The sequence below is a fragment of the Urocitellus parryii genome, chromosome 9 (genome assembly GCF_045843805.1).
Source record: "Urocitellus parryii isolate mUroPar1 chromosome 9, mUroPar1.hap1, whole genome shotgun sequence".
In the NCBI taxonomy this organism is placed as follows: Eukaryota; Metazoa; Chordata; class Mammalia; order Rodentia; family Sciuridae; genus Urocitellus; species Urocitellus parryii.
This window is the reverse complement of record NC_135539.1, coordinates 32,111,346-32,131,344: the sequence shown is the minus strand read 5'-3', so window position 1 is coordinate 32,131,344 and position 19,999 is coordinate 32,111,346. Positions and strand designations below refer to the sequence as shown.

Here is a 19,999-nt window from a genome sequence, read left to right as displayed (position 1 = left end):
AAAATAAATGACTAAGAATTGAATGGGTAGGGAGCACGAGCCCCATTGGAGGCTGGGAGCAGAGGCTCATGGGAAGCAGGTCATCACTGGTACTAGGCTGGGTGCACAGAGGTGCCATGAGGCTGGGCACAGATTACAGGTGCATGTCTATAATCCCAGCAGCTGGGGAGGCTGAGGCAGGAGGATCACAAATTCAACGCTAGTCTCAGCAAAAGCAAGGCACTAAGCAACTAAATAAAATACAAAATAGGGCTGGGGAGGTGGCTTATGGTAGGTCGGTGGTAGACTTGGTGGCAACTTAGTGGCAACTTAGAACAAAGCAGCCAGTGTGGGAAAAGAATATCAATCAGATGCCGGCAAACGCCTGTCAATCAGCCAGATCTCCTGACTAATGCCTGTCAATCAGCAGGACCCCCTGGCCAATCCTGGAGTTCAGCCAACTCCCCTGACCAACTCCAGCAGGACAAGGGACCCTAGAAACACCTTTTCCTGTCCCAAGCCCTTCCCTTCCTGCTGTAAGCCCCATAAAAGTCCAGTCCGGTCGAGCTTCCACGGGGTTTCTCCTCAGACCCTTCTCCAGTCCCCTCTGTGGGTCTGATCGAGTTCCACCCTGGAGTGATATCTCAATAAAGCCTCCTTCAGCGGCCCTTTTAAATCTGCCTCCTTTGGTCGATGCCTGCCTCACCTGATCTGACAGCTTAGTGGTCAAATACCCCTAAATTCAATCCCTGGTACCCCCCAAAAAATGTATGTTAGTTATTGGATCAGTAAACTGATATTTGTATTAGGAATTAATAATCAAACTTGTCTTTCATTTGTCATTTCTCCATTTATCAAACCACACTGCTCTGTACTAGGCACTGGGGATATAAGAATCAATCAGACAATTTCTCTGCATTGTAAGATGCCCTGGTGTTAGGTAGCTGATGCTGTGGAGGCAGGCAGGAGCATAGCCCTGAACAAGGAGCCATCATTTCTCAGTGGGAGAGGTCAAAGAGGGCTTCAGAGAAAAGGCACTTATCTGAGCTGGCTTTTGAAAAAACAAAGAGTATTTGCCCAAATGGACAAGATGATGAAGTTCACGCCAGCACCAAGAACTGTATGTGCAAAGTTGTAGATGACTGTGGCTATGTGGTAAGGTTAGGTCAGAATGGTAGAGATTGTTGAGAAGTATAGTATTTCTGTTTGGGATGATGAAAGGATTATGGGAATGGATGGTACTGATGATTACACAACAAAGTGAATGTACTTAATGACATGGAATTATACTCTAAAAATGCTTACAGTGATAAATATTATGTATATTTTATCACAATAAAAATACTAGTTTGGTGCAGTAAAAAGCCCGTAATCCCAGTGACTCAGGAAGTTGAAGCAAGAAGATCATAAGTTCGAGACCAGCCTGGGCAACTTAGCAAAAGTCTATCAAAATAAAAGAATAAAAAGGGCTAGGAGTGGGGTGTAGTTCAGTGGTAGAACACCCCTCAGTTTGATTTGCAATATCACCAAAAACACCCCCCCCAAAAGAAACCCCACTCATGCAGAAGAGAAAACCAACAGTTGTCCACCTGAAAAGACAATTATCAGAGACCTAAAGCCAGCTATTATAATGATACTCCAAAAGTAAGGGTAAACACTCATTTCCAATCAAAATGAGTGGTCATATATAAAGTTTCAGAAAGAAAAAAAAAAGCAATAAAACTGAATGAGAAATAGAAATTTTTTAAAAAAATATTTTGTAGGGGCTGGGGATGTGGCTCAAGCCGTAGCATGCTCGCCTGGCATATGTGCGGCCCTGGTTCGATCCTCAGCACCACATACAAACAAAGATGTTGTGTCCGCCAAAAATAAATAAATATAAAAAATATTTTTTAGTTGTAAATGGACACAATACCTTTATTTATTTATTTATTTTTATGTGGTGCTGGGAATCAAACCCCGTGCTTCACACGTGCTAGGCAAGCATTCTACTACCACTGAGTCCCAGCACCAGCTCAAGAAAAAGAAATCTTAGAAATGAAAAATGCAATAACTGATGCACTTACAAGCAGAATGAAGATAATACATAAACCTTTCTGAACTTCAGGATAGATTGATAGACATGATCCAGTCTGAACAACATAGGAAATAAATGTTGAGAAAAAATTTACAGAGAAATGTTGAGAAAAAATTTACCTTTGGTGTTGTGGGGCAATACCAAAATATTTTGGTCAGTGGTTTCCCAGAGGGAGAAGAGAAGTGTTGCACAGAAAAAAAAAAAAAATCTTTGAAGAAATAATGGAACAACAGGGCCTGGGATTGTGGCTCAGCGGTAGAGCACTCGCTTTCATGGGCGGGACCCGGGTTCGATCCTCAGCACCATATGAAAATAAAAAGGCATTGTGTTGTGTCCATCTATGCCAAAAAATAAATAAATAAGTATTTTTAAAAAAAGAAATAATGGAACAACTCCAAAAGACAAACACAGATTCAGAAGTTCAGGGAACTACAAACAGCACAAAGTCAAAGAACCCTTATGCAGGATGTCAAAATCAAAATTCTGAAAAATCAAAGACAAAACAATTTTGAAGGAACCCAGAAAAGAAAGCAGTTTTACCTGAGGACTCAATGATGGGATTAAATGCAAATTTTTCTATCAGAAACAATGAAGATCAGAAGAAAGTGGCACAGAACTTTTAAGGAAAATAATTGTCAACCCAGAATTCTACATCCAGTGATTATATTTCAAAATGAAAACAAAGGCCAGGCATGGTGACACACACCTGTAATCGGAGCAGTTTGGGAGGCTAAGGCAGGAGGATTGCGAATTCAAAGCCAGCCTCAGCAACTGCTGAGGCATGCACCATCGTGCCCAGCTTGTTTTGTTTTGTTTTGAATCAGTGTCGTGCTATAGTTGATCTTCAACTGACTGGTGACCTCAGCTTCCTGAGTAGCTAGGAGTACAAGTATGTGGAGTCACACCTGACATTGTAGTTTAAAACAAACAAAACCAAAGAATTCATTACAAATAAACATGCTGTAAAAGAAACATTACAGGAAATCTTCAGGGTGGAAAGAAAATGATCAAAGGAAACTATTTCAGGCTAGGTAAAGTGTTGCATGCCTGTAATCCCAGCAGCTCCAGAGGCTGAGGCAGGATGATCCCGAGTTCAAAGCCAGCCTTAGCAAAAGCAAGGCACTAAGCAACTCAGTGAGACCCTGTCTCTAAATAAAATACAAAATAGGGCTGGGGATGTGGCTCAGTGGTGAAGTGCCCCTGATTTCAATCCCTGGCACCACCCCGCCCCCCAAAAAAGGGAAACTATTTCAGAAGTGAAGGAAAAATCACAGAAAAGATGCATCTCTGTGTAAATATAGCATATTATTCTAAAATCCTTACAATGTGTTTTCACAGTTGAAAACACAAGGTGGAGCTTGAGAAGAGAGGCCAAGCAGATGTGCTTCTTGGAATTGCCCTAATGGCTGGGACATCCCTCACCCTCCACAATCCCCTTTTCCCCCAGTCACTATGTCTGGGCCCTAAGTCTCTTCAAGTTCTGCCAAAGATGCCTAAATGGTTTCCAAACCTCAGCACAGCATGGGTTTCCCACTTTGACCTGCACAAAACAGGTGACCCCAAAATGACAACAGATGCCAAATGGGAGAAATGGAGTCCTGCAGTGGGTGGCCCAGGGTTCAGATTCAGAAATCTGAGGTTCTGTAGGGAGGAACTGCAGACATTATGAATGGGCAACAGCAACTGGGAAAACTGGGAGTTGGACTGGAAAGGAGGAGATATGAAGCTAGAACCCAGATGTGCACCTGCCCCATGAAGAGCAGGAAGTCCTCAAGCCAAGTAAAACCTTCTGGTCAAGGAATGTTCATGGTCAGGATGGGTAACTGGGCTCTCCCAGGGAGAGACCTGAGAACTCCTGAGAGGAGCAGGATCTTGTTGAATGCCTGCTTAGAAATTTGAAACCATGCATTCAAATGGTTTAAAGTATTAAAACTTCCCAGAGGGACTAGAGTTGTAGCTCAATGCCTAGCACGTGTGAGTCACTGGGTTTGATCCTCAGCACCACATAAAAAATAAATAAGAAAAATAAAGGGATTGTGTCCTCCATCTACAATTAAATATATATATATATATATATATATATATATATATATATACACACACACACACACACACACACACACACACACACACACACACATATATATAGAAAAACTTTAACCAGTGAAATACTACATTATGTATAACCAGAAGAATGAGAAATTATACTCTATTATATATGATGTACCAAAGTGCATTCTACTGTCATGTATAATTAATTAAAACAAATTAAAAATTAAAAAATAAATAATTAAAAAATAAAACACTTTCCAGAATTCTTACTAAACAAGCAAACAGCAGAGCTAGCCTCAGCAATTTAGTAAGGTCCTGTCTCAAAATAAAATATTAAAAAAAGGGCTAGGGATGTGGCTCAAGCGGTAACACACTCTCATGGCATGCATGGTGTGCTGGGTTCGATCCTCAGCACCACATAAAATAAAATAAAGATGTTGTGTCCACCAAAAAACTGAAAAAAATATTAAAAAATTATCTCTCTCTGTCTTCTCTCTCTCTTTAAAAATACACACACACACACACACACACACACACACACACAAAGGACTCTGTGTGTTTGGCTCAGTGGTTAAATGCCTGGGCTCAATCCTTGGCACACAAAAGGCAAACAGCACCTTTATTCTCTCCATTTCTTTTTCTCAAAGAACACCCTCTTCCGATTTGTCACTTTTTTTTTATTGATTGTTCAAAACATTTCAGAGCTCATGATATATCATCTTTCATACATTTGACTCAATTGGGTTTTGAACTCCCATTTTTACCCCAAATACAGATTGCAGAATCACCTCTGTTACATTCTCACATTTTTACATAATGGCATATTAGTGACTGTTGTATTCTGCTACCTTTCCTCTTCCCTACTATCCCCCCTCCCCTCCCCTCCCCTCCCATCTTCCCTCTCTACCTCCTCTGCTGTTGTTCAATTCTCTCCTCTTTTTTTCCCTCCCCCTTGCCCCTCATAACCTCTTATCATTTAGTGTATCACTGAAGGTCTTCTACCATTTCCATATGCTTTTCCTTCTCTCTCCCTTTCTCTCCCCCCATTCGTCTTTGTTTACTGTTAGTCTTTTCCTCATGCTCTTCCTTCCTGTTCTGTTCTTAGTTGCTCTCTTTATATCAAAGAAGACATTTGGCATTTGTTTTTTAGGGCTTGGCTAGCTTCACTTAGCATAATCTGCTCTAATGCCATCCATTTCCCTGCAAATTCTATGATTTTGTCGTTTCTTAGTGCTGCATAATACTCCATTGTGTATAGATGCCACATTTTTTTATCCATTCATCTATTGAAGGGCATCTAGGTTGGTTCCACAGTCTAGCTATTGTGAATTGTGCCGCTATAATCATTGATGTGGCCGTATCCCTATAGTGCGCTCTTTTAAGGTCCTCAGGGAATAGTCCGAGAAGGGCAATAGCTGGGTCAAACAGTGGATCCATTCCCAGCTTTCCCAGGAATCTCCATACTGCTTTCCAAATTGGCCTCACCATTTTGCAGTCCCACCAGCAATGTACAAGTGTACCCTTTTCCCCACATCCTCACCAACACTTATTGTTGTTTGACTTCATAATGGCTGCCAATCTTACTGGAGTGAGATGGTATCTTAGGGTGGTTTTGATTTGCATTTCTCTGATTGCTAGAGATGGTGAGCATTTTTTCATGTACTTGTTGATTGATTGTATGTCCTCCTCTGAGAAGTGTCTGTTCAGGTCCTTGGCCCATTTGTTGATTGGGTTATTTGTTATCTTATTGTTTAATTTTTTGAGTTCTTTGTACATTCTGGATATTAGGGCTCTATCTGAGGTGTGAGGGGTAAAAATTTGTTCCCAGGATGTAGGCTCTCTATTTACCTCTTTTATTGTTTCTCTTGTTGAGAAAAAACTTTTTAGTTTAAGTAAGTCCCATTTGTTTATTCTTGTTGTTAACTCTTGGGCTATGGGCGTCCTATTAAGGAATTTGGAGCCCGACCCCACTATATGTAGATCAGAGCCAACTTTTTCTTCTATCAGACGCAGTGTCTCTGATTTGATATCTAGCTCCTTGATCCATTTTGAGTTAACTTTTGTGGATGGCAAGAGAAAGGGATTCAATTTCATTTTGTTGCATATGGATTTCCAATTTTCCCAGCACCATTTGTTGAAGATGCTATCCTTCCTCCATTGCATGTTTTTAGCCCCTTTATCAAATATAAGATAGTTGTAACTTTGTGGATTAGTCTCTGTGTCCTCTATTCTGTACCATTGGTCCACCTGCCTGTTTTGGTACCAGTACCATGCTGTTTTTGTTACTATTGCTTTGTAGTACAGTTTGAACTCTGGTATCGCTATACCTCCAGATTCACACTTCCTGCTTAGAATTGCTTTTGCTATTCTGGGTCTTTTGTTTTTCCATATGAATTTCATGATTGCTTTATCTATTTCTACAAGAAATGCCGTTGGGATTTTGATTGGCATCGCATTAAACCTGTAGAGAACTTTGGGTAATATCGCCATTTTGATGATGTTAGTTCTGCCTATCCATGAACAGGTTACATTTTTCCATCTTCTGAGATCTTCTTCTATCTCTCTCTTTAGGGTTCTGTAGTTTTCATTGTATAAATCTTTCACCTCTTGTTAGGTTGATTCCCAAGTATCTTATTTTCTTTGAGGATATTGTGAATGGAGTGGTTTTCCTTATTTCCGTTTCAGAGGTTTTGTTGCTGATATACAGGAATGCCTTTGATTTATGCGTGTTGATTTTTAACCTGCCACTTTGCTGAATCCATTTATTAACTCTAGCAGCTTCTTTGTCACTTTTTAAAAAAAACTTCCCTCCTCTGTATGCTGCTCCCTATATGTCTATATTTCAGCTGTTTATATAGTCTTGTTTTTTTTTTTTTTTTTTTTTTTGCCTAAAACCTAGGATATGTACTTTCTTTCTTTCTCTCTTTTTTAACCAGGGATTGAACCCATGGTGCTAACCACTGAGCCACATCCCCACCCCTTTCTATGTTTTATTTTGAAACAGGGTCTCGCCAAGTTTCTTAGGGCCTCACTAAATTGCCATGGCTTTGAACTGGCGATCCTCCTGCCTCAGCCTCCTGACCCACTGGGATTACAGGCATGTGCCACTATTTCCGGAGCACAAATTCTTAATGAAATATTAGTGAATACATTGCACAACATTCCATCCTGGGAATGCAAGAATGGTCTAACATGCAAATCAATAAATGCAATTAATCACATAGATAGAATTAAGGACAAAATTATTTACTCATCTCAACAAATGCAGAGTAAGTCTTCTACAGAATTCTACAACCATTCATGATAAAAACCCAAAGAAACGAGGGACAGAAGGAAGCTACTTCAACAACAAAGAAGACTACAAATGAACAAGGCAAAGCCAACATCATAGTGAATAGAGAAAAACTGAAAGCATTTCCTTTAAAATGTGAAAGGCACAGGATGTCCACTGTCACCACTCCTATTCAATATAGAATTATATGTTTTAGCCTCAGCAGTGAAGTAAGAGATGGAAATAAAATAGATAAAAATAGAAAAGGAAGAAATCACATTTTCACTGTTGGCACATGATATAAGTCTGTACTTAGAAGATTCAAAAAGCTCCACTAAAGACTGCTAGAGCTAATGAACAAATTTAGCAAAGTGACAAAATCAACATACAAAAATCAATAGATTTCCTATATACCAATGATGAATCTGCTGAGAAAGAAATAAGAAAAAACACTCCTGTTTACAACAGCCTCAAAAAAAAAAAAAAAAGAAAAGAAAAGAAAAAAGAAAGCCTAAAGATAAAACTAACCAAGGAGTTAAAGATCTATTCCATAAAAACTATAGAACACTGAAGAAATTGAAGAAGACACAAAATGGAAAGACCACCCATATTCATGGATAGGAAGAATTAATATTGTTTAAGTGGCCATACTACCAAAAGCAATATACAGATTCAGTTATATCTGCATCAAAATACCAAAGACAATCTTCACAGAAATAGAAAAAACAGTTCTAAAATTAATTTGAAAGAATGAAAGACCCAGAATGGCCGAAAAAAATTCTAAGTAAAAAAAAAAAATGCTGGAGACATCACAATATCTGACTAAAAATTATGCTATAGAGCTGTAGCAACAAAAACTGCATGGTACCAGTATAAAAACAGACACATAGAGCAATGGTACAGAATTGAAGACACAAAGACAAACTCACACCGATAAAGTCATCTGATCCTTTACAAAGAAGCCAAAGGCATACATTGGACAAAAGACAGTGTTTTTTAAACACACGTTGTGGGGAAACTGGTTATCCATATATAAAAGGATAAGACTAGATTCTTATCTCTCACCCTACACAAACAGCAGCCCAAAAATGTATCAAAGACCTAGGAATTACACCAGAAACTATTCAACTCCTAGAAGAAAATGTAGGGTCAACACTTCAACATATAGACACAGGCAATGACTTTCTCCATAGGACCCTTAAAAGTCAAGCAATAATGCCAAGAGTTAATAAATTGAATGGCATCAAATAAAAAATGTTTCTGCACAGCAAAGGAAACAATTAGGAATGCAAAAAGAAAATCTACAGAATGAAGAAAATCTTTGCTAGCTACTCTTCTGACAGAGGATTAATATTTAGAATACATAAAGAACTAAAAAAATTTAACACCCCAAAACCAAATAATCCAATTAATTAATGGGCAAATGAACTAAATAGACATGTCTCCAAAGAAGAAATACCAATGGTCAACAAATATATGAAAAAAATGTTCAATATTATTAGCAATTAGGGAAATGCAAATCAAAACTACACTGAGATTTCATCTTCCTCCAGTCTGATAGGTTACAAAAATCTAACAAGAATTCATTATTAGTGATGTTGGTCAAATTATATTGTTCTATTATGTATTGTGTGCATGTACCAATATGTAACAACAAATTCCATCAGTATATACAACCATAAAAATATGGGTGAGGAAAAAATTTATTATTAGCAGGTGTGGATGTAAATGTCTGTAATCCCAGGCTGAAGCAGGAGAATCACAAATTCAAAGCCAGCCTCAGCAACTTAGGGAAATTTATCAAGACCCTGTCTCAAAATAATAAATAAGAAGGGCTGGGGTTGTGGCTCCGTGGTTGAGTATCCCCCTAGGTTCAAACATTCCCCCCCTTACCAAAAAAAGTAGGGGTGGGGGTGGGGTGCAGGGAGCGATGGGTCAAATTATATTGTTTTGTTATGTGAGTGTATGAATATGTAACAACAAATTCCATCAGTTTGTACAACTATAATGCACCAATAAAAATTTGAAGAAAAGGAATTCATTTTTATTTATTGACTTATTGATGCTCTCTAATAAACCACAACAAACATCGACAGTAATATATTTTCCTTACCTAAACCTTCAGCTGGATTCTTTACTGGGAGGTTGGGGCACTCACTAAATTGCCCAGGCTGGCCTTCAACTCCCCATTCTCCTGCCTCACCTCAGGAGTGGCTGGGGCTTTAGGCTTGTGCCATGGCTTGATGATGCTGATGCTGATGCTGCTGATAATAATGATCCTCCTCCTCCTCTTCTTCTTCCTCCTTCTCCTCCTCCTCTTTTCTTCTTCTTCCTTTTTCCCCCCCTTCCTCTCTCCATAGCCCACACTGTTAGTTCTATGTCACTCTTGCCTGCTCTGGTACTTTTATTATTCTCATTTTATACCTGTGCTCCAATCACTCACTAGACCTAGAACTCTCTGTCTTCAAAGTTCATTAGTTCCCAGTAGTGCGTGTAGATTGACAGTGCCTGGGAGTAGGATTTGGTCTTACCGGGAGTTTGTCACACGTACTTAGAGCTGCGTTTTGAACTCAAGGAAGACCTCGCCCATGAGCCAGCGCCTATTCACTCCCACCCTTCAGGACTGGGCTTCCACCAGCCGCAGGTGTAGGGACGTGGCTTTCTCTTTACGACGTGGGCGCTTCCTAGCTCACTCAGAAAGTCCTTCTAAGTTTCACAGGGCTACTTGCTTGGCTTTATCAGGTCCAGGGGGTCTGACCTAAGGTTCCATACGGCAGGGGAGAGAGCAAAGGGGTGGCACATCCCAACTCCTGCTGAAGTGCGGGGAAGGGGGAGGGGACACAGAAGACTTCGGGGACCGGGGAGACCCCACAGCACCGAGTCCTAGCTTCGGCCGCCTCCTGGGACTGACTCCTCTAGTGGGTTGGAGGGCAAGGAGCTGCGGAAACTTCCGCCCCGGGGACCTCACAGGAGCACACAATACCAGGAAAAAGTGGCAAGTGGCATCTGCGTCCCCGCCCCTCCCCACGTCCTTCTTCGGACACTACGCTGACGCCACCCCAGCCCACGATCCCTACATCCGGAGCCTAGAAGGCCCCAGACAAAGGCCAGAGGCGGGCGCTGCAAGGACCTTACCCCTCCACCCCGGTGGATCCAAGGGCAGAAGGGACACCAGGTATGATTATATCTCTAAAAGAGAAGTTTTTAGTTAACAAATGGACCAGAGGAGTGGGGGAGTCCAGGTTTTTCCAGAGATGCTGGTATTTCCTACAATAGGCAATTGCATGTTCTTTGAATTATTTTGTCTTTATTTGGCACTGGGGACCGAACCCAGGACCCCACGCATGCTAGGCAAACGCTCTGTTTGCTGAGTCACACACCCAGGCCCCTAGACTTTTCTTGATAACTACACTTCACAGCACTTCACACCTCATTTTACGGACCAGTGGGCACATTAGCGTTGAACCACTCGCTGGGAAATTGGTGAAAATGTATCCAATTCTATATACCTGGAAAAAAGAACAAATCACTTATCTCCTTACACTACCAGTTCTAACCCCCAACTTTACCAGGAGGAGTATAAAGAGAGGTGATTTTTACAGATGTGATGAGAGGATTAAAATTCTCCAGCTCCAGGAGTTACCAGGGCAACTGATCCACCCCGAATTTGAGATAACTTATTCATCAGAGGTCTGCCTCACCAGTAAATAGATTGAGAGCTGGAACATTCTTCCTAATCTGACTAGTCTGGATAAGCCAAAGTTCAGTGGGTAGTAGTAACTGTGAGCACTTGATCACCAGAAATCAGCCTTCACGTTTCCTAATGAAATTATTTACCCTGAAACCCCAACATCTAGAACAGATCTCTAAGTTCTTTTCAAATTCCTCCCTCTTTAATTTGATAATTTTGCCTAATAATTCACTAATCCCATTGGGGAAGGGCAAGATTATCTTCCCATCAACCAATAAAATGTTCTGCACAGATGTGTACCTTTCTTTGCCATATTATATTGGAAAACACATCCATCCCCTTGGTGGAAAAGCCAATCCCCAAGTAAAACAATTTTTATTGCATCTGATGTCACAAAGGATCTGTTCTATTGTTTGCATTTTTCCAGCATCTTCAAATACAATCTTATCATTTATTCATTTCTTCATTATATTGTCACAAAAAGACAACTTTTTTTTTTCTTCTGATTCTGAGGCACCTAGAGTATTCGAATTCATAGACAGGGTTAGAAAGGCTGCCAGGGGCTGGGAAAAGAGGGAATGAGAACTTGTTATATTCAGACTTAGCAGTAGAGTGCTTGCTGAATAAGTGTAAGGTCCTGAGTTCTATCATTAGCACTCGAGGGCAAGAGCGTGCACACAATGCACACACACACAAGAATTGAGTTTCAGTTTTGCAAAATGAAAAGAGTTGTACAGATTGGTTACACAACAATGTGAATGTAAGCATACATATAAGTGCTGATACTGAAATAAACAGTGTAATCCACAGTCTGTTCAACATGCCAAAGAAAATGCCATGCCCTCCCCTCCCCACCTCTGTCCATTAACCTGAGATCACAGGAAGTGGCAAGATGTATATGCAGAGCCTCCCTTGGTGCCTGTAGGTGTTCAATACCTCTTATAATTTCTTTTAATCTAATTATTTTTTTCTACAAAGATTGTGGTTGTTTTAAGCATAAAAGGAAGGAACTTTAAAGTGCCCTTTGAGATTACCAGGAAATAGTCTTCCTCCTAAGGTGCGACTCATGTGCAAATATGTGAGCGGACGGACTAGGGGAAGAGAACTTGGATCCCTGATGACAGACACCCGCGCCCCTCCCCCAGCATCCCCCCTGGCGAGCTGCGCTTGGAATTGAAAATTGTTTTCAGTCCTTCCCCTAACGACGCTCTCAGCCTTTATGGCCCTGGGAAGGTAGTTTTCCTGAATTACAAGAACGATTATTTACGCGAGTGCCCCCGTGCCTTTTGGACCTCGCCGGCTTCATTTACTCGCTTTGAATTGCGACCTTACAAAAGGGACAAAGAACTCATAGTCAATACCAAATTATTGTAAAGGCAGAGCAAAACACAAATCCCGGTCACTGCACCTGACGACTGCTGAAATCAACATCCTTGTAAGACGCAAATCCACTACATTTCCCAGACCTCGTGGCGCAACGGTAGCGCGTCTGACTCCAGATCAGAAGGTTGCGTGTTCAAATCACGTCGGGGTCAGAGTTGGGGGTACCTTTCTTTAGCCCCTGGGATTTATATTAAAAATTGTTTCTGAGTGAAATAAACGTCTTGCTGCTCTCAACGCCGACCTTCCTTAGCTTTTCTTTAGCCCCAAGAATTTTATTTTGAACAACTCTTACAATGGACAGAAACTTGAACTGAAGGGTGAGGAAGTGAGGGAAAAACAAATCCACAAGAGCTGAAATTTAGGTCATTCTGTTCACGTCCTTATCAGGATTTACCCCTATCAGGACTAGGCTTCAGAGAAGACAGTCAGATGACTTCAAACAGGACCTGAAAACAACCCAGGAGAAGAGACTTGGTTAATTAATTCTTTCAAGTGCAGAAGTAGTTTTGGGGTCCCAGGACCCAGATATGGGGTATGGTGGCACAGTTTCTTTGGGTTGATATCTGGATCACCTTGATGAATAAGTCAAAATATCTCTCTCCCTCCCTCCCCCTGTCCCTCTCCCTCCCTCCATCCTTCCCCCCTCCCTTCTTTCTGCCCCTCCCTACACACACACACACACACACACACACACACACACACACTTTTCATTGTTTGAGTTTGTTCCCTCAATGTTCCTTCTGAACATTGTGGTTAAAGAGAAAATACTGTGAGTTGATTAAAAATGAATGATACATACAAGAAAGCTCTTGAACTCCCCAAGAGTAGAAAATTACCAGAGCATTTATTACCATTACATTTAGGAGTTGAATGCATCCTTCCAATTCGGCTATGAAACAAATAAGTTCCAGATATAAACCAGCTGTCCTGCACCAAGAGGGAAGAGAAACACACATTTAACAGAAATAGAGATAGCTCTATGCTTTCCAGGATTGAGCTTCCCCTGCATCAGCCTGTGGGCTGGCTCTTTCCTCAGTTTAAATGATTGTCCTGGTCTAGGGCTGTAACTCCGTGGTAGGACACTTGCCTGGCATGCACAAGAGTCTGGATTCCATACCTAGCACCTAAAGAAAAGATGGGAGTGGAGCTTCTTCTAAGTATTGTTTTTTAAAAACCCAATTAAACAAACTTTAGAAATGGTAGAGGAACAGCTTGCTTTAATGTACCAGTGGCTTGAATGCACAACCTTCTGATCGGAGCATGTGCTCCTGTTTGTAAAAAGCCCCAAGAGGAAATTCTTTGTATATCAATCTTATCACCTCTCAGTTGGATAGCTCAATATTTGTTGTCCACTTTTCCAAAGAGTTTGGAATTCCCTCTGAGTTTCTTGTCATTTTGGGGGCAAGAGGTACTGAAAATTTAACCTGTGGGGCTTTACCACTGAGCCACAAACCCAGGCCTTTTTATTTTTCATTTTGAGACAAGGTCTCCTAATTGCTAAGTTGCTTAGGGCCTGGCAGTAGGGATTCTCTTCTTTCTAACCCTTCCTACAAAGCAGGAATCAATCTTATGATGACTATTTATTTATTTAATATATATTTTTAGTTGTCAATGGACCTTTATTTATTTACCTGTGGTGCTGAGGATTGAACCCAGTGCCTCACACATTCTAGGCAAGTACTCTGCCACTGAACCCCAGCCCATGACCCTTTATTTAACTGTTTTATTCAGGAGCAGCCACATAGGGGCTGAGGGCCCCCTAGCTTTGAGCAATGGGAATGTGGAGATGTGGCAAACCAGCCATGGGCTGTGTGTGTGAGCTGTGAGCATTTTGAACACACAAAGTCGACTGGACTGAGGATGCAGCTCTGTCTAGGATGTGCATTGTATGCATCCCTTTCATCCCTTTTGCTTGCTCTGGGTTCATGGTCTTTCTCTGTCTTGCCTGCTTTGCCTCCTTTGTGGGAGCTGGGTCAAAGGAGCTATCACAGATCCCAAAGAAAAAGATATTTCTCTGTCTCTGTGTGATTATTTTGTGCCAGCCCAGTTCACCTGGAATGACCCTGACTGGTTTAGTCATGTGTTGCAACAGTTTTTTTTTTTTTCTTTTTTTCCTTTCTTCCTCTTTTGGTTGTACTTGGGGTTAAACCCAAGGCCTCATTCATGCTAGGAAAGTGCCCTACCACTGAGCTATAACCCCAGCCCTTGATCTTATTTTGAGATAGAGGATCTCAATATGTTGTTGAAGGCTGATCTTGAACTTGTGATCTTCTTGCTTTAGCCTCACTGGATTACAGGTTTGTGTCACCTTGCCCAGCATAATTCACTCTATTCTTAAGAGGGCAATTGCTAAGTTTCTTCTAAATTAGTAAAATATGTTTTTAAAGAGAAATATTCCAGGGCTGGGGTCGTGGCTCAGTAGTAGAGTGCTTGCCTCACATGTGTGAGGCACTGGGTTCAATTCTCAGTGTTAGACCAGGACGCAAGAAAAGACCACTGACTCCAATTAAAAATCAAATTAAAGCAAGCTTATTATTTCGACTAGCAGGGCTGCCTCTCCCACCCAAAACCATGGGAACAAGACAGCAGCCGCAGCTTTCCTACAGCCCAGTTTTATAGCCCAGAAAGTTACACAAAGGGGGGTTACAGATAACAAAACTCTGAGGAGCATAACACTAATGGCAGTTTACATTTTTGCTGGCCCTGACATCAGAATTTATGAAGGTCATTAGAGCCTCAGAGAGGGTCGGTATCTGGCCAGGGAAGGCCAAGATTTGTGAGGCATCACTAAGTTTCAGAGAGGGCTGCTATCTGGTCAGAGAGCCAGGCATGGGTGAGCCAGGCATGGGTGAGTTCAAGGCATGGGCAGGCATTCCAAGCAGGTTCAGAATTTACAGTAATTTATAGTAAAACCGAAATTATCTTTTCATGGCTTTGTGACGAGATGGCTCCCATTTTTAAAAAATATTTATTTATTTATTTATTTATTTATTTATTTAAGTTTTTGGCAGACACAGCATCTTTCATGTGGTGCTGAGGATCGAACCCGGGCTGCACGCATGCAAGGCGAGCGTGCTACCGATTGAGCCACATCCCAGCCCAATGGCTCCCAATTTTAAGAAAAGATCAGGTTGGGTCTATCACTCAGCACCACATATAAATAAATAAAAAAATAAAGGTCCATCAACAACTAAAAAATAAAAATAAAAATAAAGAAATATTCCAAGGGAGGGAATAAAAAGAAATATTCCCAGCATGGGAAATTATGATGAAAAAGCTCAAAATTACCCAGAATCAAAAATCTCAAGAAAAATCAAGAATGTTGTGATGTATATCTTCCCTGATATTTTTCTACATCTATATATCCTTAAACATTATTCTTTGGTTAAAAAATATTCCTAAAACAATTTCCTCAATAATACTATACTGGGCTGGAGATGTGGCTCAACTGGTAGTGCACTCGCCTGGCGTGCGTGCGGCCGGGGTTGGATCCTCAGCACCACATACCAACAAAGATGTTGTGTCCGCCGAGAACTAAAAAATAAATATTAAAAATAAAATTCTCTCTCTCTCTCTCTCTCTCTCTCTCTCTCTCTCTCTCTCTCTCTCTTTAAAAAAAATAATACTATACTGACAGGTACTGCCTATAAATTACATGTGTATTTTTACAAGTCTGTTGAGATGTAATTACAAGGGATGCAATTCATTTTAGTGTACAATTGATGGCTTTTGGTATATTCAGAGTTATGCATCTATCATCACAATAAATTTTAGAACATTTGTTTTCACAGTACTGAGGACTGAACCCAGAGCCTTGCATATGCCAGGCAAATGCTCTATAATTGAGCTACAGTCCAGCCCTCAGAAAATTTTTATAACTCCCCAAAGAAACCTTTTGCTCATTCCTCCTCCCTAACCCCACTTCAGCCATAGGCAACCACAAACCTACTCTATACAAATTTCTCAATTCTGAACATTTAATATAAATGTAACCATTCAATATGTAGTCTTTTGGGACACTTGTGTATAATATTTTTGTGGACACATGTTTTCATTTCTCTGGGATACATATCTATGAGTGGATAATACATATTATTAATGGTTACATTGTATTTTATCCAACTGATATATACATTTATTTTCCTAGTTTACCGTGATAGTTTATCAACATTCCCTTATTTAAGTACTAATGAAATATAGATACTTCATAATGGTGCATAAATTCACCCCTTAAATTAGGAACTGTGCTCATTCACCTTCACATAATAAATGCAACATACTTTTTTTTTTTTTGGATGGGGGAATGCAACATATTTGATTTCATTATTTCCTGATGTTGGGCCTCAAACATGCTAGTCAAGTACTATGCCACTAAGACACATCTCCAGCTGCTTTTTTGCAATTTGCTTTAAATTTTGCTTTTCTTAACTTCTTTTTTCCCCATAGGTTTTTCTTTTTCTATATAAATTTCAATGAAATTTACTTATTCTGAATTTAGTTTTAAAGTTTTCAGCTGAATTTTGTTTTCTTTTGCCATCTCAGCCTCCTATGGCAAACAACTTCTTCACCTCTTAATTGCCCAGGGTTAGTGGAGGGCAAGTGGGGCAAAACAGAGGTAGCAAAGACTAAAGCCTGGCTGTAATACTGTCTATGGGGTTAAGTCACAATTTTCAGTCTTCACCAAGTACATTGTGAAGCAGGACTGCTCATGGCTGGACTCTTAAAAGGTATAAACATTTTCTCTTGTTTCATTAAGATGTTCTTATTCATAGTAAATTTCATCAACTCTAATGATGTAGTACCAACAGAAAAAATTTATTTCCAAATAAATAATTCAACAAAAGCTCCCAGATATAAGTAAACCAGTTTCCATATTTAAAGTATCCATAGTATGTTCAGAAAAATAAATAACATTTTATACTCATTTATGCAACATTCACATTTACATTGTTATGCAATTTCAGAATACCTGGAAAGAAGATAAATATTTGACTGGGGATTTAGCTCAGTTGGTAGAGTGCTTGCCTTGTATGCACAAGACCATGGTTCAATCCCCAGCACCCCCCCCAAAAAAAAAAAGTTGAGAAAGGTGAATAGGTCACATTTGAAGAATCATCATACAGAATGGTAACTGAGATCTCCAGTGGAATACCAAGGTAAATAAGTAATGACTTAAAATTTTTGAGGAAAAAAATATAACAATTCTATTCTAATCAACATATTATGTTTAAAATGCATTTTTAGAACTTTTTGGTGTGTGTGGTACTGAAGATTGAGCCCAACAGCCTTGCATGCAAAAGCTCTACTACTAAGCTATAGCCTCACTGACACTGACTTTTTTTTCTTTTCTTCTTCTTTTTTTTTTGTGTGTGTCTGTACTGGGGATTGAACGGAGGGGCACTCTACCACTGAGTTACACCCTCCCCAGCCCTTTTTATTTTTAGAGACAGGTTCTTGCTAATTTGTCCAGGCTGGTCTCAAACTTGCAATTCTCTTGCTTCAGCTTCCAAAACAGATCATGGAATTACAGGTATGAACTACCATGCCTGGCACGACAAAACTACTTTAATCAAAGTGAGGCAAAGATAAATTCTGAATAAATTGGTTTATTGCAATGTGCACAAAAGCAAAATAAGAAAAAGGAATATATGAAATTATAAACCAAAATAGGCAAAGAAAATAACTCCAGCACAGAAAGTTAGTAATGAGTCAAAGGCCTTGTGTCCATGGAAGAAATTGTCCAAATAATCTGCAAGAGCAACCCCTTCAAGGTGGCATTCCTACAGGTCTGGAATGCTGAAGATGAAGTGAAATGACTTAATTTGACAGGACCTTCTGCCTTTTTGGAGTGAATACTTGCAAAGAGTGGAGTCACAGGAAGGTATGTCTCAACTAGCAATCTGAAGTTTTGGTATTTTGAGTCCCAGAAAGTATATTATTTTAGGTTCTGGGGTCAAAAGTCCCAAATACTATCTTATTTTTGTATCAGCACACAGTTATAAATGTGGTTATGAAGGAGGACTAGAGGGACATGTTCAATGTAGACAAAATACATGTATTAAAGAATAGCAAATCTGGTATGTATGTATGTAAGTATTATTATTATTATTTTGCTACTGGGGTTTGAACCCAGGGGCTCTCTATTACCATGCTGTTTTCCCAACTGCTTGCTTTATTTATTTATTTACTGGTACTGGGGATTGAATCCAGGGGTGCTTCACCACTGAGCCTCATCCCCAGCCCGTTTTAAAATATTTTATTTAGAGACAGGGTCTCACTGAGTTGCTTAGGCCCTCACTAAATTGCTAAGGCTGGCTTTGAACTTGTGATCCTCCTGCCTAAGCCTCCCGCCTAAGCCTCCCAAGCTGCTGGGATTACAGGTGTGGGTCACTGCACCTGGTGTATTTTATTTTTTGTTTTGACAAAGGGTCTCACTTTTGTCAAGGCTGGACTCGAACTTGTGATTCTCTTGCCACAGCCTCTGGAGTTGCTGGGATTACAGGCATGCTCGACCACATCAGCTTGTATTAGATAAAAGAAGCCCATGTGATCTCAGCATAGAGAATTACAGTGAGACAGCAACAAATGATTCAGGATTGGCAACAGCTGGATAACACCATGGTCTTAAGAAGCGGTGTTGAAGGTCTGGGGTAGGGGCGGCAGGCACCATGTCCGGCTGGGAAGGTAGCAAGAAGAAGCCCCTGAAACAACCTAAGAAGCAGGTCAAGGAGATGGATGAGGAAGATAAGGCTTTCAAACAGAAACAAAAAAGAGGAGCAGAAGAAACTTGAGGAGCTAAAAGCGAAGGCCACAGGGAAGGGCCCCCTGGCCACAGGCGGAATTAAGAAATCTGGCAAAAAGTAAGCCGATTCTTGTGCCTGAAATGATGGTGACCATTGATTCCATTCCTATTTAGACATCACGATCCCCGCTGGAGCATCTTTTGCCACCTATAGCTAGAATGAAGTGTTGTGTTGGAGTCTGTTGTAAATTTAATAAACTTTTGTAAAATAATAATAATACACACGAAGGAGGAGGAGGAGGAGGAGGAGGAGGAGGAGGAGGAGGAGGAGGAGGAGGAGGAGAAGGAGAAGGAGAAGGAGAAGGAGAAGGAGAAGGAGAAGAAGAAGAAGAAGAAGAAGAAGAAGAAGAAGAAGCAGCAGAAGCAGCTGTGTTAGCTCCAGGGCAACGAGGAGCCACTGGAGGGGTCTGACAAGAGTGGTATCAACATTTTAAATGTTCACTTTGTATTTATTTATTTTTTGGTACAAGGGGCACTCCTACTGAGCCACATTCCCAGCTCTTCTATTTGTTCTTTAGGCTGGATGACTGTCGAAAGCCATCCATGGGCTGTGTGTGTGAGCTATGTGCATTGCAGCTATATGAGTGGACAGGTCTGGCATTGCACGCTGACTGGGCTGTGCCATGCAAGTGCCCCTCTCCTCTCCCTCTTCCCGTGATCCCACACAGCACCTGAGATGGGTGTGACTTGCCAAGATGTCAATCAATCTGCTGGCCACAGGTATCAGAAGCAAGACTCCACCTT

The 19,999-nt window shown here is 40.6% G+C and overlaps 1 non-coding gene and 1 pseudogene across 1 annotated transcript; both read left to right on the top strand.

The window, feature by feature from the left end:
* Positions 1 to 12,533: 12,533 nt before the first annotated feature.
* Positions 12,534 to 12,605, top strand: Trnaw-cca (transfer RNA tryptophan (anticodon CCA)). The gene has a single exon. It is a non-coding gene; the product is annotated as a tRNA-Trp (tRNA).
* A 6,516-nt stretch (positions 12,606 to 19,121) lies between these two features.
* On the top strand, positions 19,122 to 19,317 carry LOC113193529 (translation machinery-associated protein 7 pseudogene; annotated as a pseudogene).
* Positions 19,318 to 19,999: the final 682 nt, after the last annotated feature.